The 25,771-nt window shown below is 42.4% G+C and overlaps 1 pseudogene; it reads left to right on the top strand.

Annotated features, from left to right (window-relative positions):
- The window catches only part of LOC129860067 (partitioning defective 3 homolog B-like), a 204,826-nt pseudogene that overhangs the window by 11,372 nt on the left and 167,683 nt on the right, over nucleotides 1-25,771 (top strand).

The raw sequence follows: 25,771 nt of genomic DNA, 5'->3' as shown, positions 1-25,771 counted from the left end.
GGTCCTAGACTTGGTGCTCTGGTATCACTTGCTGTTCGGTAGCAGAGCGAACAGTCTGACTTGGGCAAATGTAGTTTTTGACAATTTTTTGGGCCTTCCTCTGACACGCCTACTATATACAGTGGGGCAAAAAACTATTTAGTCAGCCACCAATTGTGCAAGTTCTCCCACTTAAAAAGATGAGAGAGGCCTGTAATTTTCATCATAGGTACACTTCAACTATGACAGACAAAATGAGAAAAAGAAATCCAGAAAATCACATTGTAGGATTTTTAATGAATTTATTTGCAAATTATGGTGGAAAATAAGTATTTACTTATACTTAATACTTTTTTGCCCCACTGTATGTAGTTGTCCTGGAACCACACTGCTAGATCTCTGACCTCCTCCCTATAGGCTGTCTCATTGATGTCGGTGTTGTGTCATCGGCAAACTGAATGATGGTGTTGGAGTCGTGCTTGGCCATGCAGTCGTGGGTGAACAGAGAGTACAGGAGGGTACTAAGCACGCACCCCTTAGGTACCCCAGTGTTGAGGTTAAGCGTGGCAGATGTGGTGTTGCCTACCCTTACCACCTGGGGGCGACCTGTCAATGTCCAGCATCCAGTTCAGAGGGAGGTGTTTAGTCCCAGGGTCCTTTGTGGGCAATATGGTGTTGAACACTGAACTGTAGTCTATGAACAGCATTCTCACATAGGTGTTCCTTTTGTCCAGGTGGGAGAGGGCAATTGAGATTGCGTCATCTGTGGATCTGTTGGGGCGGTATGTGAATTGGAGTGGGTTTCGGGTTTCTGGCATGACAGTATGGATGTGAGCCATGACCAGCCTTTCAAAGCACTTCATGGCTACCGACTTGAGTGCTACGGGGCGGTAATCATTTAGACAGGTTACCTTCACTTTCTTGGGCACAGGGACTATGGTGGTCTGTTTGAAACATGTAGGTATTACGGAGTCGGCCAGGGAGCAGTTGAAATGTCAGTTAAGGGGGGCGCTAGTGAGCGTGCTATGGAGTAGACGTGCTTTGCTAGAGCTCCGCTCAATTTTGAAAACAAATTAATATTTATCTTAACCTCTAATAACCTGTAACTTCAAACATAGTCTGGCAATATGACAAAGGGAAAATGCCCCTAAAAAGGGGGCACTAAACAAGATAATTTGAATGAGAGAGACAACAAACCAATTTCAACATCGCCAACCCACGAGGAGTTAGCTGAAGATGCTAGCTCCCAAGAGTTCCCCACAGAACCAACTCAGTGACCTACTGGCTGCTATAAACTCACTAAGCAAGAAGGTGGACACAAGGTTGGCTGATATCTCAAAGAGTATTTGGACTTTGACTGAAACTCTGAAGGAAACTAAGGGAAGGGTGCATGAGGTTGAGCGGACGACAGTCAATCACGAGGCCAGGCTACAGGACATAGAGAAACAGTGCACATCGTTCAAAAATGACTCCAAAACCCTGAAAGCCCGATTGGAAATGCTCGAGTCGCATTCAAGACTCCAGAACATCTGAATATTTGGGATCCTGGAAGACACTGAGAAAGGGAAACCCACTGAATTTGTCCTGGAGCTGATACCGGCATTCAAAACGGACATCCTGATCGACCGCTCGCACAGATCACAGGCAACGAAGCCGGCCAAGGGCGCGCCACCAAGGCCCTTCATCACACGGCTGCACTATCCCCAGACCAGAGATCTCATCCTCAAGCTGGCTAGTCAAAAGTTCCCCCTTAACTACAACGAAGCCAGGGTGTCTTTCTTCCCAGATATTACTTCTGAGGTGAGGAACCAACGGAAAGAGTATGATGAGTTACGCAAGAAATGCAGGGCAGCCAACATCCTATATGGATTCCTTTTCCCAGCCCGGTTTAAGGTGACAGTCGAGGGATCAACACGTACGTTTGACAACCCAAAAGAACCCCCGGCTGAGGATACCGAACGGCTGTGTCAACTGGCTAAATGGCCAAATACAGGCCAGGAATGTGTTTGGATTTCCTGCCTGTCTTTTCGATCAGAAGATCAGAAATTGGGACTTATATGATGGGTGAGATGTTAGGCTAAACAATGCTATATAAGCCATATCATCTTTTAGCGCCACTCACCCCCTAACGTGAGAGTGAAGTGTTATTTAATATTAGTTTATAAGCGTAGCATCTATAGATGACGAGTTAGTTCAAGCTGTATGTCTAGACCCCCTAAGGTTTGTGTGTTAGTCAAGGGGGAAGCTTCGTTTGGGGAAGTCACTCAGTAATGAGACGGAAGGGGGGATGGGCTCTGTGTTTTATGTTCACATTTAATACAGGTTGCATGACAAGATCCCGCATAGCGGGTCGTTTTTCTTTTGGGTTTTGTATGACGGCAACAATTTGCTCTATAATAAGAAATGCCACATAGTGACCGAGCACAGAGTAGACCTAGTGGAATAAAAATAGTCAGCTGCAACTGTAATGGCTTAGGTCATGTCATGAAAAGAGCTAAGTTTTTTTTCTCATCTTAAATCACTGGGCACTGACATAATGCTTCTTCAAGAAACTCATATTAAATTCTCGGCTTAGGCCAAGCTATGAGTCGGCTGGATCGGTCAGCTATACCAGTCTAATTTTGATGCGAGAGGGGTAGCAATCCTGATAAGGAAAAACATTCCTTTTGTTTACTCATCCTCGATTTCAGATCCTAATGGTCGGTATATTATTGTGGCTGGTACACTGAATTCGAAACCAATAACCTTGGTCAATGTATATGGACCCAACTTCGATGATCCATCATTTTTTCAAAGGGTATTTAAGGCCATACCAAATATCTCGGATACAAGTGTTATTGTTGGAGGTGACTTTAACTGTACGTTAGATCCTCTTTTAGATAAACAGCTATCAAGGTCACTTCAACATTCAAATGCCAGTGTCTGTCTAAAAACATTGATGACAATTTGTATGAAATACATTGATGGTCCTGTGTGGCTCAGTTGGTAGAGCATGGCGCTTGCAATGCCAGGGTTGTGGGTTCAATTCCCACGGGGGGACCAGGGTTCAATTCCCACAGGGGGACCAGGATGAATATGTATGAACTTTCCAATTTGTAATTCGCTCTGGATAAGAGCGTCTGCTAAATGACTAAAATGACAAACCTTAACATTGTCGATATTTGGAGACTGACGCACCCAACAGATTAAGGATAATTCTTTATTTTTGTCAGTTCATAAATCATATTCCAGAATTGACACTTTTTTTTTGTTGGACTCCAAACTATTTTCAGCAGCTGCGTCGCTTACCTATCACCCTATTCTAGTTACGGACCACTCTCCTCTGTCCATGGTGCTAAATCCTCAACAATATGTCGACAGGTCGGCGACCGTGGCGCTTAGACGCGTACTTGTTGAAAGATGAGACTTTTTGTCAGTATTTGAAGGAGCATATTGCCTTTTTCCTCGGAGCTAACGACATGGGGGATGTTAACGACTCCACCCCTTGGGAATCTTTAAAGGCTGTGATTAGGGGTTACATTATTTCTTATACATCAGGGAGGAAGAAACGCGCCAACACTAGGCTGAGAGAAATTGAGAGTTAGGGGAACAGGATAATGTTTTTAGGATGAATTCCTCAAATGCAGTCCTTGAGAAGATCACAAAGTTGAAATATGAATACAATACCATCCTTTCAAAATACCTGGGCTCTTTACTTGCTAGAACGCAACAAAGTTATTTTGAACTGGGTGACAAACCACAAATTATTAGCAAGACAGCTAAGGCATGTACAGGCATCTAGAGCTATTCACAAAATAATAGACAAGAAGGGTAAAATAGTAACAGATCCGCAGGATATTAATAAATGCTTCGCACAGTTTTACTCAGAGCTATATTAATCAAAATGTGATGCTACTGATCCACAAACTATGGAATGCTTTCTCACTGAATGTGAACTTACTAAACTAGACGGGGGGGCAGCTTCTGCACTCGATCCTGGGATAACTTTAGAAGAAATTAACACAGCGATAGCACAATTTCCAAACAGCAAGGCCCCTGGGCCCGATGGATATGTAATAGAATTCTATAAGAAGTACTGCGCCAGTCTAGCTCCACTTATGTTTGCGAATGTTTAAACATTCCAAAGAAAATGCCAAACTCCCGCAAACACTGTATGAGGCTACAATAGCACTGATCATGAAAAAAGATAGAGATTCCATTGAGATGTCGTCTTATTGCCCCTGTTGTTACTCCCCATAGAAAATAAGGTGTTGACAAAGATATTGGCAAACCGATTGAAAAAATATATTTCTGACATCTGACCAGACAGGTTTTATCCCGGGCCGACATATATACTAAAATTTGAGACGCCTTTCAACGTAATGTATCATGATCATAAAGTTGAGGCAGTGGTAATTGCTCTTGACGCAGAGAAGGCGTTTGATCAGATTGAGTGGAAGTATATGATGTCGGTTCTGGAGCATTTCGGGTTTGGAAAGGAATTTATTAATTGGATAAGAATTATTTATGCAAATCCAATGGCATCCGTGGTAACCAATCAGGAGATGTCGCAGTCATTCCGCCTGTTCAAGGGCTGCCGACAGGGGTGCCCTATCTCGCCTTCTCTATTCGCTATAGCCATGGAACCCCTTGCTACTCTCACTCGTGCATGTGCCGATATAGCTCCGGTTAAAATATAAGACGCAACACAAAATTTCCCTATTTGCAGATGATGTTCTTTTGCTTTTATCCAAGCCTAAAACTTCTATTCCCCCCTTACTTAACTTGATAAATACATTCGGCTCCTTCTCTGGCTACAAGATAAACTGGCAAAAAGCGAATTGATGCCGTTATTACGGCCTGTGGATATGCAATTTCTGCAATCTACCCCATTTAGAACAGTGATGGACAAGTTCACAAGCCTTGGCATTGTAGTGACAACTTGATCAGCTATTGAAGGCGAATTGGGACATGAACAATTATCAGCTTAAACAAAATATTGATTTTTGGAGAACTCTGCCTATCTTCTTGGTTGGTCGTATAAACGCTATTAAAATGGTTGTCTTACCCAGGTTTCTTTACCTCTTCCCAATGTCTACCCAATTTCATACCACAAAGCTATTTTAAGAAACTGGATTCAATAGTAATTCCATTTTTATGGGATAACAATGCAGTCAGAATTTCAAAGAAGCATTTATGCAAGTACAAGATAGAGGGGGGCTTTGGCCTTCCTCACTTTAAACTGTATTATTGGGCTGCTAATCTGAACATTGTCTTTCTGGAGGGAAGGTTTAGCTGGGATGCGACAGAATGATATGCCTTCATGGCTTTTGATTGAGCAGGCCTCCTGCCAACATTCCTCAATCCCTGCACTTGTTAATAGTCCAGCATATGTGAAAAAAGTAATTTATGACTAATCCAGTCATTTGTCATACTCTTAGGATCTGGAAACAGATTAGGTATTTTCTTAACATACCCACTGTATACATTGACAGCCCGATTTGCCTGAATCATGCTTTCCACCCTGCATTGGATGATATGGTGTTTTCACAGTGGAGGGAGGAGGGGCTCACAAGAATTGGTAACTTATACATTGATGATCAGTTACCCTGTAATTGTTGAAATGAAGCTAAGTTTAACATGCCAACAACACATCTTTTCAGATCCCTCCAAATCAGGAATTTCTTAAGGACACATATCCCACAGTGTGGCATTAAGCAAAATAATTCTACATTAGATAGCTTGATCCTTGTCAAACCCCATTCAAAAGGGTCGGTCTCTAGACTGTATGATGTGCTACAGGCCCACATAGAGGTGGACACTATTAAAAGGGCTTGGGAACAAGAACTTGGTTCAGAAATCTCAGATGAGGACTGGGTAGAAGCTCTCAGGAATATAAACCACAGTTCAGTGAATGCCAGATACAACCTTGTACAGTTTAAGGTTACATTACTCAAAAGTGAAACTGCATAAAATATTCCCAGGATCAGGGGAAGTTGACCCACTTATTTTGGACATGTCCTAAATTACATGCTTACTGTGTTCTCTTTTTTGATGACTTATCTCAAGCCTTCGATAGAGTTATAGCCCCAGACCCATTGATCGCGCTGTTTGGTTACAGTTGATGGGAATAACCAGGAAGGGTTAAAGTCTCTCTTTGTACTCTATTAGCCATAAGGCTCATATTGCACATTTGGAAATTGGTGACTGTACCTACCTTTGAAATGGTGTTACGGGATTTAGGGAATGTAATACATATAGAAAAGATTCGATACAATACCTCCAATAGAAGTCCAATGTTTTGCAAAATATGGCAGCCGATACTGGATACATGGTCTAGTCCCGCTTCATAACTGGGTTGATGATCTGCTGCTACTCTGTGCTGTACTCCACTTAATATTTATTTTTGGCTTAACTACACTGCTTGTAATGACTATATGCTGTCTTCTTATACATGTACCACCTAATAGGGTTTAGTTTTATTTTGTGTATGTGTGAGTTTTGTCCTCTAAATTGGCCATCCCATTCAATAGTACAATGAGTGTCAATGTTTGTTGATCGCTGTCTTTAAAAAACATTTTTTTATTGGAAAATAATAAACATATTATAAAAAAAATAAAAATGAAATGTCAGTGAAGACATTTACCAGTTGGCCCGCGGATGCTTTGAGCACACATACGGTCAATCTGTCTGGCCCGCGGCTTTGTGAATCTTGATCCGTTATAAGGTCTTGCTCACATCGGCTATGGAGAGCGTGATCACACAGTCGTCGCGTAACAGCTGGTGCTCTCATGCATGCTTCAGTGTTACTTGCCTCGAAGCGAGCATAAAAGGCACTTCGCTCATCTGGTAGGCTCGTGTCACTGGGCAGCTCGAGGCTGGGTTTCCTGTTGTAATCCGTCATAGTTTTCAAGCCCTGCCACATCTGACGAGCGTCAGAGCCGGCGTAGTAGGATTCAATCTTAGTTCTGTTTTGATGCTTTGCCTGTTTGATGGTTTGTCTAAGGGCGCAGCGGGATTTCTTATAAGCGTCCGGATTAGTCTCCCGCTCCTTGAAAGTGGCAGCTCTAGCCTTTAGCTCGGTGTGGATGTTGCCTGTAATCCATGGCTTCTATGCCAGTTATTTGATGGTCCGACCGCATTCTGTCCCCAATCGACACTTTTTTTGACACAAGTTTTTGTGCCAGAGAGAATGACATAAGAAAGAAGTCAAGGCGATAAAAAGAAGAAAGAAAGAAGCCATGGTCTTTGTCATGGTAACAAGGTAGGTTACGCTGTTACTCCTCGCAGTTCCAGACAGGGCAGGTTGCAGGGAAGATTGAAAACAACAACAACAAACAGCAGGGGTCTAGACAACCACAAGCCTGGGACAATACGCAGTTCCATGCACAATTGCTAACCACTTCGTGGGTTGTGTTTAAAGCCCTCAACAAATCTATGCTAGCTTGATGGGTAGCTAGCGAGCAGCTAGGCTAGCTGCTACGCCTAACACTTCCTCAGATCCTGCCTTGGTTAGCAGGATCACTGGACAGATAGTAGCGGTCCCAGCAACTGATGCAAACCGCGTTGCGGGATCCAAACTCATAAGGTAGCTAGCAAGAAACAGACTTTTTCAACAGAATTTCAAAACTTTCCACAACCACAAACTGTCCAAAACAACAAACTGAGCTGTTCCGCGTTCAACAGGAAGCGACGACAGGAAGTGATGTGTCACGGTTTGTCACCGTGATTACTGTAAATTCTCTCGACCTGTTCACCTACATTGTAAACATTCATTCATTGGCTAGGTTGTAGAGGGAAAATTTGAGTCATGTAGTGTCCTAAACCTACCTACCTATGTTACATTGAGCTGTGTGAATGGGATATGAATAACAGTCATCCAATAGGCCATAACAGAAAAGGCCATGTTCATAAAAAACAAATTGTCCTCCCTCATCTTAAACGGCACCGGCCGCCACTGTTGTCGACATTTATAAAGTTTGAATAGAAAATAGATTTGACAATTGCCTGCTACCGTGCATTTCCATTTGACAATCTTGTGTCTATAAAAACAGCTGGGAGTAATGACGTCACACCTAAAAAAACGACAGCGGCGGGGGAAAAGGTGGTTGAAGTGTTTCCATGACCCAGTTAGGCAAATTGCGCATTATTAAATTGGCAAAAGCTTGTATACCCTCCCACCTATGTTTCATGTCTCAGGTCGCCCGCAAAAACCAGCAAGGATAGAATGCAAATTGAGTTCTCACAAACTCACACTTTTTCCAGTACCCTTTTTACACTATCGTGCCAACACTTCTATAACCAGTCTCACTGTCTGTACTGTAGCTAGAGCAAAGCACAACTTCCTATGCGGTTGTTCATCTCCCTTCTAATAATACATTTAAAGTGCTATATTCATTACAGTTCCCTTTCTCTCGTACTTTCTATGAGGTACTCCATAGCTTTCTATTGGCTTGTTCATTAATATGTTTTCTTCTCTCACGCTAATCCCACACATTTCCCTTCAGCTGTGTAATTGTGTTTGGGAGGATTAAAGTGTGGAAAACCAGCGGCCCAAATTTAGTGTCGAAGCGCTTCACTAATCGTGACGCGCTTCACCGCTCTCGAGATATTGAGATATTCGAGATACCGCTCTCGAGATATTGCTTCAAATAGGCGACTTAGCGGTGTAATTTGACGAAACGTACCCTCTAACTGTCACTGCTAGGCCTAATTCTTTTCTTCTTGTGCTGACTGATCCACCATCGCCACATTTCCCTTTTGCTTTGAAGGGGACCCAGGAGATGTGAATGTCCATGATATATGGGAATTATGGAGTTTGACAACAAGAACCTCTGACAGATTTTTCTGTCCTGCTTTGTTTTTCAGTGTACTCCTTGAAGTGTCATGAGTGAGACAGGATTAAGGAAGAGTGGTAGAAACTAGGCAGGAGAGTAATTACATTTAAGAGCCTTGAGATGTTTGGCAATAGAATCTACATCCTAACCAGATGGGAGTATGCAAATATCAAGAGAGCTAGCTGAAATACTGCCATTTAGCCTAATGCGTAGTAATATGCACAGAGTGATTTGAATGAGCAGTCAGGTGCAGTGTCTCTCTAGTGTTATGGGTGTTTCCTTTAAGTCTCCATTCCTGAAGGTTGCCAGGTGTAGTTACCCCGATACGCTGATCCTTGGTCACTTTACCATTTTACCCACTAATGGTTAAGGTTAGGATTGGGGGAGGGGAAGGTGATCCTATATCTGTACCTATATCTCTACACAGTTGCCCTGTGTAGCTCAGTTGGTAGAGCATGGCGCTTGCAACGCCAGGGTTGTGGGTTCGTTTCCCACGGGGGGCCAGTACAAAAAAAATATGAATGTATGTACTTGTAAGTCGCTCTGGATAAGAGCGTCTGCTAAATGACTTAAATGTAAATGTACCTAAGGGAAACATCACCCTCCTACAACCGTGCCATGAACCTGCTCAGGGAGAAAAATGTGCGTGTCTTCCCCCAGGTGAAACCTGTTTTTCAAGGGAGGTATTCGTGCTATGCCTGGAGACTAGATGGCCTACGGCTGGGTTCTTGTTTTTTTGATGTGGGTGTGTGAGAGAGGATCTGTGTAAGACTAAATCTGTTTCTCTGCTCCCACTAGGTAACACTGACTACCCTCGACTACAGGTGTGTGTGTGTGTGTGTTGTTGTTGTTCGTAAAGCTTATCTCAACTCTTATTTGATTTGTGTTGTATAAAGCTTTACACTTATTCTCTGCGTAATATTAGGGACCCAGGTTTGTTAAAAATAAACGCAATGGTAAATCTAAGAGCAGGCGGTAGCATCATAGGTCCAGGGGTGTGTCAAATATTTTACTATTTTCACTATCACAATTATCGGCGCACTTGCTGACGTTGGCGCGAAAGGGTTGGGTTTTTATAAATAACAAGTTGTGGGTGTGTCCCTCACGGGGCAACCAGAACGTGATCCATGGCTAAATATGTGGTTGCGTCATGTTGTGTATTTACGGTCTTTTATGTATTGCCTTGGAATCAACTCTAATTCCAATGTTGGTCCGTTTTATAGTTTGTTAAATGGCTTACAGAAACTAAATAACAAAATGTAGACCTAACTTGAACCCATGAGCAGTCCACATTAAGTAATTGCATAGCTTCAATAGCATTCACAATCATATAGGGGCTAGGCTCACTGTAAATTGCATTATGGCTGAGCATGGACATGCCAAACCTTGTCAATAAGCAAGATTAAATTAGTTTTTGATAAGGCAAAAAAAGAGAACATTCTAAACAAAACGAAACCAATTGTTTTAAATGGGCTATGTCACACTTACAGGCACTATCGTTTCCCCCCATGGGCATATAAAATGAATACAATGCAAACTATGGAGGGTTTTACGCACATCCAAAAGGGGACCTGCATGGCTAAAATAAAGTGCCCCTGCCTAGAATGGATCGATTAAAAGGGATTGTCAGCTCACTGGTGATTTAAGATTTATTTCCAAGCAGTCTCAGGAGCCAAACCCTTTATTGACAGTCTTGACTACTTCGAGATTGCTTTTGGCAGACACAAAAAAGCCTTCAATGAGAGGAGGGGAGCCTATCCTTGTGAAAAAACATTTGTTTATGTTTCTAAATATAAAGAATACAGGCACCAAAAGCACATTAGGCTACTCTTGTTCCATGTGTATATGGACAGTGTGGATAGGCTGCGTTTCCGCTGTCAAAATTCATGCCATAACCAACTTCGGTACTGCTAAAAACAGCTTTTGGTTGTTCTTAAATATCCCAATCAGCACTGCCTGAAATTAGCAGGACACACCTCAAATATTTCCACCCTGCCCATCTGAGTGCAAGCGAGCTGATATAAAACAGGTAAATTGCCAAACCTGGCGTTATGGCTGGAAAATGCCAATGCACCAGGTTTACATGACGAAATTGCAAACTAACGTGTGTTTGACACTAGTGCCACCTTAACGCCAGCTGAAAATAGAGCCCTACATCTTCAAGAAACTTCTCCAATTCTTGCTTTTTGTACATGTGACCTGTTGGCCACAAAAAGGGGAAGCTAGTATTGTGTGGCCACCTCTCAGTCAATACTGTTTAGTAGTGTTATTCTTTGTTTTTTTTAAACAATTAATTGACCAATGTCTGTTCAATTATTTGAATTCCATTTCGTTCATGATTTTCTGTGAGCTAGATGCACACATTGCTGAGTTTTTCTAGAGATAAATCGGATCAAGCCCGAACTGTGCGACGTAGTAGGGAGTTTCCAACAGGCCAATATTCTACATAGTTTAGCTCAGAAAATGTGGTAATTAAATACAATGACCATAATGCATTGCGCACCTACTTGTTCGGTCTGTTTCTTTTACACCTGCTACTGATATGTAAAAGAAACAGAAGAATGTGCGATCAAGGGGGATAGATTATGTATTTTCAATTCTAAGGGATTGATAGTTGGTATTCAACAAGAATGCCTTATTTACTTTGAAGAACCACCTCGATAGTGATTATGTCAGATAGCATAGGCAGCAGCTCTATAGAGATGAGATGACTTGGAATTAAATAATAATAAAATCATCAAATAAAACAAATGTAATATACTAGGGATGCACGATATATCGGTGAACATATCGGAATCGGTTATGTAATATCGGTGCATCACTATAATATAGACAACAACTGAAATATTTTAGTAAAGTAATATGAATAAATAATGATTAAGCCGTAATGGATAGTCACTACCATCATGGGACTTTTATTAATTGTTTTATTCTGTGTTACAGCATTCAAACCACAAAATTCATAGTGCATTTAATGTTGAAAAATATTATCAAAAACGTAATCGAACTGAAACCGAACCTTAAAAAAGCACTAATCGCTCAGCACCACTGTTTAGTAAAATGTCAGATTTTAGATTGTAGATTTCAGATTGTATCCTAAACCAAAGGCCTTGTTCTCTGTGACAATACCAGGAATATGGTTCCTATGCGTTCTCAGACCTGTGTTGCCATAGTGACACTTCAGAAATGTGCCCACCACACTCACGAAGTGGTGGGAGCTAGAAATGCGTTCCTTTCTAACCCCCCCAACACACCTTTCTAACCCCCCCCCCCCCACACACACACACACACACCACGTATACAACTACTGTAATTGGCTATTGTCATACATTTTGATCACCTGTTGTGAAATAATAATGAGGCCAGTAAACAAAAGCAAGACCTACACAATGACTAATCCTCTTCCCAACCATATTTCTGAATCTGTAAAGATGAAGCGGTGTGCAGCCATTTTGCGCTTCATAACCCAGTTTTGTCTTATGAAGGTTTGTTGAAATTACACTTTTACTGCAGTTTACTGTATTCATATTAGCAGGTTGCAAATGGTACCATTTCAGCTAACTGCTTTTCAGAAGTGTAATTGTATACCAATTAGCGGATGCTTTTATCCAAAGTGACTCAGTCATGCGTGCATACATTTTTACGCATGGGTGGTCCCGGGAATCAAACCCACAAACCTGTCGTTACAAGCGCCATGATCTACCAACTGAGCCATACAGGACCATAAAGTGTGTTTTTACCCATTAACCACCCAATCAGGTTCTTATCATACTAATGTGTTCATGTTTTCTGTGTACCTACCAAAATGGGGAGGACCCACCACGTGGAGTAGTGTGACGGGGCATCTTGGACCTGGATGACCTGCTTACTGACCTGGTGGAGGACCGAGACAAGGTAAGGGCCAATGATGTCAACATTAATATACATCATGAAAATATCTATGTCTGGTGGAGCCTGTGTCTGGGTGAATAGAGGTGAACTTGCCCCTAGACCTAGACTCTGATCTTTGGTCAGTTTTGTGTTTTCCCCACTAATGGTTAAGGTTATGAGTGTGGAAGGGGAGGTTGATCCTAGATCTGTACCTAGGGTTCACTTCACCCCGGAGCAGGTGAGCAGAGTAGTACAACTCCGCGCCTGGTATTAACACAACACACATGTAACCTCTCACAGACTGGGTTGGTAGAAAGTGGTCATATTTCTCATTGCCTAAACACCTTTATCACGATTACCTCCCCCTCTTTCAGTGTAAGTGTCATAAAGGGATGACAGCGAGACGCAGAAATTAATTACTGGCTTTCAAACAGAGGCAAACAAGCCATACCATGTGCGTGCGTACGTACGTACGTACAGTAATTTGTGAACTATGACTGTAGTGTGTGCTGACTACTCTGTGGACTTGTTTATCTGGTCTGTCTGATAGTGGTTGGCTGGTTCATGATGGATTGCATCATACATCTCACTGAGAGGCAGGGTTTAGTTATTATCACTTAGTGTTTTGCAGTTAATCTTGTTCATGCTTTTTCTTTTTCACTCTGAGACAACTGAACCATGAGGAAAGGGACGTTCCTCAGATAGGGCTCAATGGTTCGGTGTGAGAGTCAGAGGATGGGCAACCATTGTTAATGTATCATGCCTTTCCTGTGTGGTCTCCTTCACCTGCTGTGTACGCACAAACCTACACACCCACACAAACTGCTCCACTTTCTAGGAAGAAAGAAAACAGATATGGTTTTACATGTCCTCCTAATTTGGCATTATGCATTACTAAGATGTGCTAATAACTGCTTGTAATCCATTTTCATGAAGCGGGAAGCAGAATAGAATGATAAATTACCAACACTTACTCAGCAAGAACAGAATACCAAATGGAATATTCATGTTAATTCGGTGGCGGTGCTGTGTTCTGCAATAACAATTTATGTTTAAAACTTACTGTGCGAGTGTAATGCACTGTACTTGTCCTGTGCCTCCAGGATTGAATATGAAAGTATAGTTAGTTCTGAATATTGAAGGGACAAGGGGGTAAATAATAGATGCTTGAAATCGGTCGCTAACTTAAAAACTTATCTTTCTTTTGTGATATGCTCTGTGGTAATTTTTATCGAGATATTAGTTTCAAGTTTTGCTAGTTGTATGTAGGGGATGCACATGGTATACACCGTCCAACGAAATGCTTTCTTGCAGGTTCCTTCTCGACAATGCAACAACAATAATAAAATATAAGAATACTAACATAAAGTAAATGTAAAAGGTAGGGGAATTGTGGGGAATCCTTGTTTTACAAGGCCTTTTACAAGGGTTGAGCGACATTACGACATAGCCGAATGTCGGTGAAAGCTTGGATGGCCTACTATAACATTCTCGTTATAGTAGGCCAAATGTAAAACTCTAAACGTGCTGTTACTGTTGGTTATATATGCTTTTACTATTAGTGCTAGAGGATATCCATTTGTAAGCGCCTAGGTGATGACATGAAAGCTTTCTGTGCTGTCACCTATTGACTCCTCATCACGTTGTTCATTGAGGGTTGTTTGTGTTCTATTGTTTAGCCCATTATAAGCGGGATAGCATAGCAAGCATGCACTTTCTTTACTGTTAAAAACACTCAAAGCCTCCGAGTCATTCTGCCAATCGTGTTGTCCCTTACAGAAAGGCATCTCAAAGTTTGAGTGCTGATCTAGGATCAGGTTCCTCATGTCCATGCAATCTTATTCGCTATGATCTAAAAGACAAAACCGATCCTAGATCAGCAATCCTACTCTGACACCTTATGTAATTACGCTTGATTACATAGTATGTCTTTCTGTGACTGGATTTGTCCCAAATTGCACCCTATTTCCTATAGTACAGTACTATTTACAAGACATCAGACTGCTGAACACATGAACTGACCACCTGTCTGATTCTCTGCATCTTAGCACACGTTCACTCACTCATGCCAACAAGCGCACAGACATACGCACACATGTACACTGAGTGTACAAAATATTATGAACATCTTTCTAATATTGAGTTGTACCCCCTTTTGCCCTCAGAACAGCCTCAATTCATCAGGGCATGGACTCTACAAGGTGTCAAACGCGTTCCACAGGGATGATGGCCCACCATGACTCCAATACTTCCCACAGTTGTGTCAAGTTGGTTGGATTTCCTTTGGGTGGTGGACCATTCTTGATACACATGGGAAAAGGTTGAGCATGAAAAACCCACCAGCGTTGCAGTTCTTGACACTCAAACTGGTGCGCCTGGCACCTACTACCATGCTGCGTTCGAAGGCACTTAAATCTTTTGTCTTGCACATTCACGCTCTGAATGGCACACATACACAATTCATGTCTCAATTGTCTCAATGCTTAACAATCCTTTTTTAATCTGTCTCTTCCCCTTCATATACACTGATTTGAAGTGGATTTAACAAGTGTCATCAATAAGGGATCATAGCTTTCACCTGGGGCAATCTAGGTCATGGAAATTGCAGGTGTTCCTTGTGTTTTGTACACTCAGTAGCAGTACATTCATGCTACACACACATCACAACTGCTGCTACCACACTCCTGTTATATGGCTCAATTTATAAACTTGCTACCATCCAGTGCCCTACCCAATACACTTGTAAATATTGGACTAAAAATTTACTGCCATTTACTTTATATTCGTATTCTTACATTTTATTATTATTGGTTTTACATTGTCGAGAAGGAACCTGCAAGTAAGCATTTCGTTGGACGATGTATATCATGCATATCCTGTACATGACTAATAAAACTTGAAAGTACGTTTGACAAAAACCCCATGGGCCCTGGTCAAAAGTAATGCTAATAGAGTGCCATTTGGAACGCGGCCCATGTCAATGGTTTATTATTACTCCTCTCTGTGATGAAAAAAGTTATCTTTATCTTCTCCTTTGTCCTCTCATTCCCAGCAGCACTCCCCTCTCCATCAATGATCTATGAGGCGCCAATTGTGAGATCGTCCACCGCACAGTATGTGTGCCGCGTTAGCCACAGATGTTAATGGTAGATAATCGGCATCTATTTGTCTGCTAGCGTAGCGACTAGCGAGCCCTTTACATCCGGGGCTCTCCTACCTGTGGAGCCGTGGGCTAGCAGGTTAGCATAGTGCTGTATGTGTGTAACGTAGCTCCCGCTCCACTAGTGGTTGATGAGGGGGGAGATGAGGGGCAGGAGTGATTTGATTACAGTACACACACACGCCAGGGGTTCCATTAACCCCCAAGTCAGGAACACCGGCCACAAGTCTCCTCATGAATATTCAGGCCTGCCTGATGAATGATGAGGGGAATGCAGAAAGATGGGAGGGAGGAGGGCAGCTGTATCTGTATATATGGCCCCCCGGCGCACCAAGGGTCTTGGGCCACACCACAGAGGAGAGGAGGGAGCTACCTGCTCAGTCATTTAAATACTTACAGCTTTACCACCCATCCAACAATGTCCCACAGCAGTATATCTCAGTGACTGTAGTAACAGAAGCAGGGCCCAGGAGGCAGATGGTGGTATAGGCTTTGGTGGTATCCATAAAAAATGACATTATATATTCATTCTATTAAATCATCAAATGTTATTTGTCACATGCACCGAATACAACAGTAAAATGCCTACTTACAAGCCCTTCTCCAACAATGCCGTTTTAAGAGAAATACGTGTTAAGTAAAAAGTAAGAAATGAAAGTAACAAATAAATAAAGAGCACCGGTTCGGAGTCAATGTGCGGGGGCACCAGTTAGTCGAGGTAATTGAGGTAATATGTATGTTGAGTTACAGTGACTATGCATAGATAATAAACAGAGAAGAGCAGCAGCGTGGAGGGGGGGGGGGGGGCAATGCAAATAGTCTGCGTAGCCATTTGATTAGCTGTTCAGGAATCTTATGGCTTGGGGGTAGAAGCTGTTGAGAAGCCTTTTGAACCTAGACTTGGCGCTCTGGTACCGATTGCCGTGCGGTAGCAGAGAGAATGACTAGGGTGGCTGGAGTCTTTGACAATTTTTAGGGCCTTCCTCTGACACCGCCTGGTATAGTGGTCCTGGATGGCAGGAAGCTTAGCCCCGGTGATGTACTGGGCCGTACGCACTACCCTTGCGGTCGGAGGCCGAGCAGTTGCCATACCAGGCAGTGACGCAACGAGTCAGGATGCTCTCGATGGTGCAGTTGTAGAACTTTTTGAGGATCTGAGGACCCATGCCAAATCTTGTCAGTCTCCTGAGGAGGAATAGGTTTTGTCTTGCGCTCTCCACTACTGTCTGTGTGTGCTTGGACCATGATAGTTTGTTGGGGATGTGGACACCAAGGAACTTGAAGCTCTCAACCTGCTCCACTACAGCCCTGTCGATGAGAATGGGGGCGTGCTCGGTCCTCCTTTTCCTGTAGTCCACAATAATTTCCTTTTGTTTTGATCACGTTGAGGGAGAGGTTGTTGTCTAGGCACCACGCGGCCAGGTCTCTGACCTCCTCCCTATATGCTGTCTCGTCGTTGTTGGTTATCAGGCCTGCCACTGTTGTGTCATCGACAAACTTAATGATGGTGTTGGAGTCGTGCCTGGCCATGCAGTCATGAGTGAATAGGGATTACAGGAGGGGACTGAGCACGCACCCCTTAGGGGCCCCTGTGTTGAAGATCAGCATGGCGAATGTGTTGTTACCTACCCTTACCACCTGGGGGCGGCCAGTCAGAAAGTCCAGGATCCAGTTGCAGAGCGAGGTGTTTAGTCCCGAGGGTCCTTAGCTTATTGATGAGGTTTGAGGGCACTATGGTTTTGAACGCTGAGCTGTAGTCAATGAATAGCATTCTCACATAGGTGTCCCTTTTGTCCAGGTGGGAAAGGGCAGTGTTGAGTTGAATAGAGATTGCATCATCTGTGGATCTGTTGGGGCAGTAGCAAATTGGAGTGGGTCTAGGGTTTCTGGGATAATGATGTTGATGTGGGGCATGACCAGCCTTTTCAAAGCACTTTATGGCTACAGACGCGTCAGTAGTCATTTAGGCAGGTTACTTTAATGTTCTTGGGCACAGGGACTATGGTGGTCTGCTTGAAACATGTTGGTATTACAGACTCGGACAGGGAGAGTTTGAAAATGTCAGTGAAGACACTTGCTAGTTGGTCAGCGCTAGCTTGGAGTACACGTCATGGTAATCCGTCTGGCACTGCGGCCTTGTGAATATTGACCTGTTTAAAGGTCTCACTCACATCGGCTACGAAGAGCGTGATCACACAGTCGTCCAGAACAGCTGATGCTCTCATGCATGTTTCAGTGTAACTTGCCTCGAAGCGAGGATAGAAGTAATTTAGTTCATCTGGTAGGCTCGTGTCACTGGACAGCTCGTGGCTGTGCTTACCTTTTTGTAGTCTGTAATATTTAGCAAGCTCTGTCACATCCGACGAGCGTCAGAGACGGTGTTGTACGATTCGAACTTAGTCCTGTATTGATGCTTTGCCTGTTTGATGGTTTGTCGTAGAGCATAGCGGGATTTCTTTTAAGCTTCCGGTTTAGAGTCCCGCTCCTTGAAAGCGGCAGCTCTACCCTTCAGCTCAGTGCGAATGTTGCCTGTTATCAATGGCTTCTTCTGATTGTGGTATGTACGTACAGTCACTGTGGGGATGACGTCATCGATGCACTTATTGATGAAGCCGATGACTGAGGTGGTGTACTCCTCAACGCCATCGGAAGAATCCCGGAACATATTCCAGTCTGTGCTTGCAAAACAGTCCCGAAGCTTAGCATCTGCTTCATCTGACCACTTCTTTATTGACGAGCCACTGGTGCTTCCTGCTTTAGTTTTTGCTTGTAAGCAGGAATCAGGAGGAGAGAATTATGGTATTAGGCGTTGTTGTACAATTTTTAAGGTCACATACTGCATTTCTAACCGTCAGCAATAATCTAATGAATTCAGGGCTTGAATTTAATTTTAATTTTATGAAAATAGCAATAATTTGGGGCAATAATTACTGATCTGGCTTTCAAGTCTATGAAAATGCCATTTTTTGTTACAAATGTAACAAGAACCATGCATAATGTAAATTCACTGATGACTGACTTCTTGTAGCAGGCATTAGTCTTACATAATTAACACAGGCCTCATCAACAACCTCTCAAGCCCACTTGCTAGTGATTAGCCAGCTAATCTTTATATTTCAAGTTTAGCTAACTTGGATCTAAACTAAAAGTGTGTGGACACCCCTTCAAATTAGTAGATTCGGCTATTTTAGCCACACCCGTTGCTGACAGGTGTATAAAATCAAGCACATAGCCATCCAAACTCCATAGACAAATATTGGCAGTAGAATGGCTCGTACTGAAGAGCTCAGTGACTTTCACCCTGGCACTGTCATAGAATGTCACCTTTCCAACAAGTTAGTTTGTCAGATTTCTGCCCTGCTAGAGCTGCCCCGCTCAACTGTAAGTGCTGTTATTAATTGGAAACGTCTTGGAGCAACAATGGCTCAGCCACGAAGTGGTAGGCCACACAAGCTCACAGAATGGGACCGCCGAGTGCTGAACCACTGCTCATAAAAAAAATTGTCTGTTCTCGGTTGCAACATTCACTACCGAGTTCCAAACTGCCTCTGGAAGCAACATCAGCACAAGAACTGTTCGTCAGGAGCTTCATGAAATGAGTTTCCATGACCGAGCAGCCACACACAAGTCTCGGCTGGAGTGGTGTAAAACTCGCCGCCATTGGACTCTGGAGCAGTGGAAACTCGTTTTCTGTAGTGATAAATCAAGCTTTACCATCTGGCAGCCAGACGGACGAATCTGGGTTTGGCGGATGCCAGGAGAATTATATTTCCCCGAATGCATAGTGCCAACTGTAAAGTTTGGTTGAGGAGGAATAATGGTCTGGGGCTGTTTTTTATGGTTCAGGCTCCTTTATTCCAGTGAAGGGAAATCTTAATGCTAGGGCATACAGTGACATTCTAGATGGTTCTGTGTTTTCAAATTTGTGGCAACAGTTTGGAGAAGGCCCTTTCCTGTTTTAGAATGACAATGCTCTTGTGGCTGAATTGAAGCAAATCCCTGCAGCAATGTTCCAACATCTAATGGAAAGCCTTCCCAGAAGAGTGGAGCCTGTTATAGCAGCAAATTGGGGACCAACTCTATATCAGTGCCCATGATTTTGGAATGAGATGTTCGAAGAGCAGGTGTCCACATACTTTTGACCATGTAGTGTATTTGCTCGCTAACAAGCAAATACACCATGACAGCGCAATACACAAGGGGTGGAACAGTGGCAAAGGTACCCACAGGACAAACAGAATAATATTAGTCTGAGGAGAGATTAAATAGCATTAATACAACAAAAATAATTCTAAACACACCTTTACTTTACAAAGTTAAACAGATGTATTTTTTCTTCATAATAAGCAGGAGTAATATTCTTAGATCAGAATGACAGCAGACAGTCTTTAGTGACATGGATAGAAGTACAAACAGAAACAAAAGACAAATGTAACTAGAATGGCTTATCTTTTCTCCCCCAACCTGTAATTATTTTTTTTTGTTTTTGTTATGAACACATCCGTAGCAAGTTGAAACCACTTGTCAGAGTGGAAGATGTGATCTCTCAACTTTGTTGGGGGTGGGGGAGGGGCTTGGTGTGTGTGCAAACCATAGAGGAAGACGCGAAGCAAACCTCTTGCTAAAATTGGTCCAAAATAAGGCCAATGCGCTTCTTTGGCCTTATTTTGGACCTAAGCTTGTCGCCTGCCTTTCTGCGATGTACATCTCGTCATTATCTACACATCTCGTCATTATGTGCAGATCTCTGGTGTAAATGGGAAGGTGCACAGGAGCGAAGGAGACGAGACCCAAAATACAACACGAGAACAAGCGGACAAGGCATTTGGAATATCGTGCAAAAACATCAATTCAAATAAATCGCCCTGCCCTACTTATAGGTCTCACTTTTTTTTGAAGCACCCATATAGGCACGCACCCCCTCCCCCCACACACACCCACACCCTCTCTTGACAGAACCTTTTTGTGCTAATCAGAGCTCCAGCTCTCTACTCTCTCTGTGTGACTAATCCCCATAATCAGCCCTCCGTTCCTGATGAGTGCCCATGATGATGTGAAAATAGTCAGTCTCTCAATGTAAGGGGATATGCACCGCGTTAGCAGAACACAACCAGAAAGCCTCTCTACTCCTCGTAATAACTGGTGGCAGCACTTTACCTCTCCCAGACAGTCATTTACCCAGGTAGACCTGTCATTCACTGCATTCAACCACCAGAAAGGCTACATTATCACAGCAATTAGCCTACTCTAAGTCTCCGGCTCTCCATATTGAAGTCCTGTCATATCCATTGAGGATTGGGATAGTGCATCATTCAAATGGAAATAGGTGGTAGCATATGTTTTCTGTAGGCCATAAGTCTATAGGCACTTAGGAAGTCTATCATTTTGCTGGTAATAAGCAGGATTTAGTAAGTGCACTATGCTTTAAGTTGCTGTACTATATTAGCAATTTGTATAGATGGACCTAACAGAAATGGCTTGAAGTTCTGTGTGCATTCATGCATACATGTGGTGTACTCGCTGTGTATGCATGCGTTTACGTGTGTGTGTACACTTTACTGTCTTTCCCTTCTCGTGTGATGGTCTTGTCGACCACTGTAATTAAACCCAGGGAGCATAGCCGTCCTCATGAACGGACCGTCACTCCTTATTACACATACACATACACACGCACGCACAACCCCTAACCCATACGGACATCCACTCTTCAAAAAGGAAACACACCCACACCAACAAACGCGGCCAAATGAGACATCTAATTTAATGGGAAATTTTAGATAAAAAAACAACTAATGATTCAATCCATCTTGACTCATTTGCCTTTTTAATTGCCGAGTGTACAAGCTATCAAGGGCCCCAGCTCCGTTTACACTGTGGTACCCTATTTCCTATTTAGTGCGCTACTTTTGACCAGGGCCCATACCATAAGACTTTGGTCGTTAGTAGTGCACTTTATAGGGAATAGGGTGCCATTTGGGATGTGGGCTTTGTAAATGGTGGTGTGGATGTATGGACCGATGTCATTCTTGCATATATCAATGGTAAAGCATTGGTGTCGTTCACACGTGATAATATGTATGGGCTCATCCATGGCTGCGTCCCAAATGGCACCATATTCCTTATTTAGTGCACGCATTGTGACCTTGGCCTATAGGCCTCTGGTCATTTGTAGTGCGCTATTTAGGGAATGGGGAGCAATTTGGGATGCTGTCTATGAGTAGATGTGAATGTTGGTTTAGGTTTGGAATGGAACTGATGAATGGAATGGGCAGGTTGAATGGATCTCATTTGGAAATGCGGTAAACATGTTGGCTACATTGGGCTTTGTGAGAGTTGTTTAATCCATTCAGTTTGCACAGATGGCAGTATTTGACTGGCATCTGATGAGTAATATTCTTCTATACATGTAAAAATAAGTAGTGATGAATATGAGCTCAAATTAAACCAGTATCACAATCCAGACATGTCTGTAACCATTTATTGTAATTCAATTGCCATTTTATAAAAATTGATTGTGATTTATTAGTGTTTATCTGAAATTCCAGGCTTTTGAGAAGTCTAGCTCTTTAAAAAAATGTGATTTGTTTCATATTGTCAGAGCCCACCGCCTAAAGTCTTTCCTATCAAAGATAACAAAAGTATTAATTTAGCCTACTGTCTGGTTCTGCCCCTACTGTGGAAACCTTCGATGGCAGTGGAGGAAAAAAATGTAAGAACATTTGTATTGTGAAGTGACTAACACCATGTTTGTTTAAACATATTTTTTTTATCAGGGTTCATACGGTCATGAAAATCCTGGAAAAGTCAAGAAGTTTTTAAATTGTGTTCTTGAAAATAATCAAATCTTAACTGTTTTGGAAAAGTAATGGAAATTATTTTCATAATTTCTGTTAATGTAATTTGTTTAGGCACAGTTTAAGTGTATTTTTTATTCATTCAAATAAAAACCCACATATCAGCCAGGATCGGAATTGAACTTTAGCGTGTCTGCATGTTTTCTCGAATGACCTGCATATGTTCGAAATGTGTGGGCTGCTGCTCAAGGAGAGCGAGACAGTTGGACATTGCAGCAGCAGGTAGGCATAGCCTATACAAATTGATCGAGTACAGACTTACTAGGTACCCTATAGTTAACTATTTATCTATTATAAACATGTAGGTTACTAATGTTTTCTTCATGTCGTGTCCCGAAAACCGTATCGCCGACACTTACGAATAAGGCCATTCAAAGTCGATATTCTATTTTGAACGATTCATATAATTCACTCAAACGATTCACTTAGTTGGTATTCGGTTCAATCGCATTGAAAAACACGCGAATCAAAAGAATGATTAGTGAATTGTGAACATTTCATTTAGGAAAAAATATTAGATGTTGCCTTTTGGATTATGTGGCTTCAAAAATGTTGTAGATTGATTAGGACATCCAACGTATGGGACATTGCAGGCTGACTAGCATCTTATGAGTTACAAAGTACACACTTAAGATAGCTTAGCTACATTTGACTGAACTAGAAAATGTACATTTCATGAAGAAAAAAAAAGTGTGGTCTTGCTTCAGCTGAATAAAAAGAGTTGTAGCCTGCCATAGCCATTTAATATATTGAATGAGTGAATTATTTCAAAAGGCATTAAACGTATTTGGTTGGAATGTTACAGGGTTTTACATCAAGGGTGGTGCCCCATCCTCCCAGGAGAGCTAATGCATGTGCAGGCTTTTATCCCTGTCCCCTTCTGACAAACCACCATGTCCAATCAATTGAATTTACCCCAGTTGGACTCCAATCCAGTTGTAGAAACATCTCAAGGATGATCAATGCACCTGAGCTCAATTTCGAGTCTCATAGCAAAGGGTCTGAATACTTATGTAAATAAGGTATTTTTTTAAATCGTTTTTTAAATACATTTGCACATTTGTTTTTGCTTCGTCATTATGCGTTATTGTGTATAGATTGAGAATATACATTTATTTAATCCATTTTAAAATAAGGCTGTAATGTAAGAACATTTGGAAAAAGTCAAGGAGTTTGAATACTTTCTGAATGCACTGTAATGTACCCTGCTGTGTGTTCCCGCCCCATCCAGCCACCCCGCTAATCGCTCGAATTATCTTTAAATCAAACATCTCTATGTGAGACTGGTGAGTGTGAAGGTGTGTGCGTGCTCTGTGCAGCACGTGGACCCGAGCCAGGGGTCGTGGGGTTAACTGGAGAAGGGAGCAAAAGGCACGGGGCGAAATCCTTTACCGTGTTCCTGCCGCAATTAAACGTCTGAAACTGCACCTGCGTCCTCTCTGATGGGTCATTGACACCGTCATCATTTATTTGGATCATCCGTCGCTATCAATTTACACCAGGCGCCACCCGCCTATACGAATGAATTGATTGTCTTAATAAATGGATATCTCTTGATTAGACGGTAATGCATCTGAATAGCCCACTTGCGTTGTTATTGTGACTTTCCATAAGCCTGACATGTAATACCATACACTTCACAAAATGTAGGAAAATCATGGATTTACATTAAAGGCTTGCCAATACTCTTCAACAGCTGAAAAATCACCAGATCTCACCATTTCTAACAGTGCTTTTTCTATATGCTCTTCTGTCATACGTTCAAAAAAAAATGTATGTTCTATTTTCATGTTTGAAGTCTAAACATTACCAACCACCATCCAGAGTACACAAAACGGCACTCTATTCCATATAGTGTATTTCCTTTGGACAGAAAGTACTTAGCAAATAGGGTGCCATTTCAGATTTAACCACAGTCTTAGCCATCAGAATTCAGAATTCTGTCTGGGAGATTCTAGAATGCTCTAAGATTTGAAATTCCTAGCCATAGCTGGGAGGGTTAGCTCACCATGGCAACAGTAAGTATGGTGAAGCCAGTAGGCTAAATGTACTGCACATGACTGTATTATGATATGAATGGACAGAGCGCTTATTGAGCCTTGGGTCAACACTGTAAGGAATGATGATATTAGCAGGGTTGATGACCAGAGGCTACAGGGAATCTAGTGGCTCAACTATACGCCTTTATTACATCTGCTATTTGTGACACTTATGAGTGGTGGCAGAAACAGACTGGCCAAAGGGCAGTTCAGGCAAATGCCAGATGGGCTGGTCCATCTTTAGCCCAGTGGGCCGGGCTAAAAATGGGGTCTCGGAAAATAATGGACTGGTATGGGGAATGCATGTTAAAAATGCCGGGGCCGATTTCTAGTCACTTTCTGTCCTTGAGTTGTGGCATGAAAGAAGACCTGTTGAAAACATAATTGCCGGAACAGCTGACTTGTTCTGTGCTGTTACTGTTATTAATTAGCAATATTCTGTGGAGAATCAGTCAGATTTTTTTTTACTACACTATATTTGGGTCCCAAACACTCACTAGTATTATACTGCTGTGAGCTTGACAGAGCAGACACCCACTCACTACTGCAGAGGTTGATATCACCAAGACACTGTTTAATTGTTCTCATACTTGCAAGGTGAAGTTGGAACAAACATTATATGAAGCTGAGCCTAATTCCCTCTTTTACTTTCTCTCTTTCTTTCTCCCCAGCTTTCCCTTTTCTGCTCTCTCTCCTACCCTCCTATTTCTCTCTCTTCCTCTCGCCATCTTTTTCTAATTCTATCTTTCCCTCTCCTCCTCTTTCCCTCTTTGCCTTCTCTTTCCTATTCTGTCTCTCTCATCCTCTCCTCCTCTTTCCCTCTGCCTTCTCTTTCCTATTCTGTCTCTCTCATCCCCTCCTCCTCCCCCTTTCCTCCCTCCTTCTCTTTCCCTCTGTCCCTCTCATCCAGTCGGCACACATCAGTAGCGTAGTTGGCTAGTCCAAGGCTTTGTTAAATGAATATAGGAGGAGGTGTGCCTATTAAGAGATGGTTTAGTGTCTATTAAAACACTAAGCGTGTGCCGGTGGTAATTCATTCATTAATTAAGGAAA

Source organism: Salvelinus fontinalis, chromosome 7 (genome assembly GCF_029448725.1).
Source record: "Salvelinus fontinalis isolate EN_2023a chromosome 7, ASM2944872v1, whole genome shotgun sequence".
NCBI classification, from domain to species: Eukaryota; Metazoa; Chordata; class Actinopteri; order Salmoniformes; family Salmonidae; genus Salvelinus; species Salvelinus fontinalis.
The sequence above is the reverse complement of the archived record's forward strand: the minus strand, read 5'-3'. Positions and strand labels throughout refer to the sequence as shown.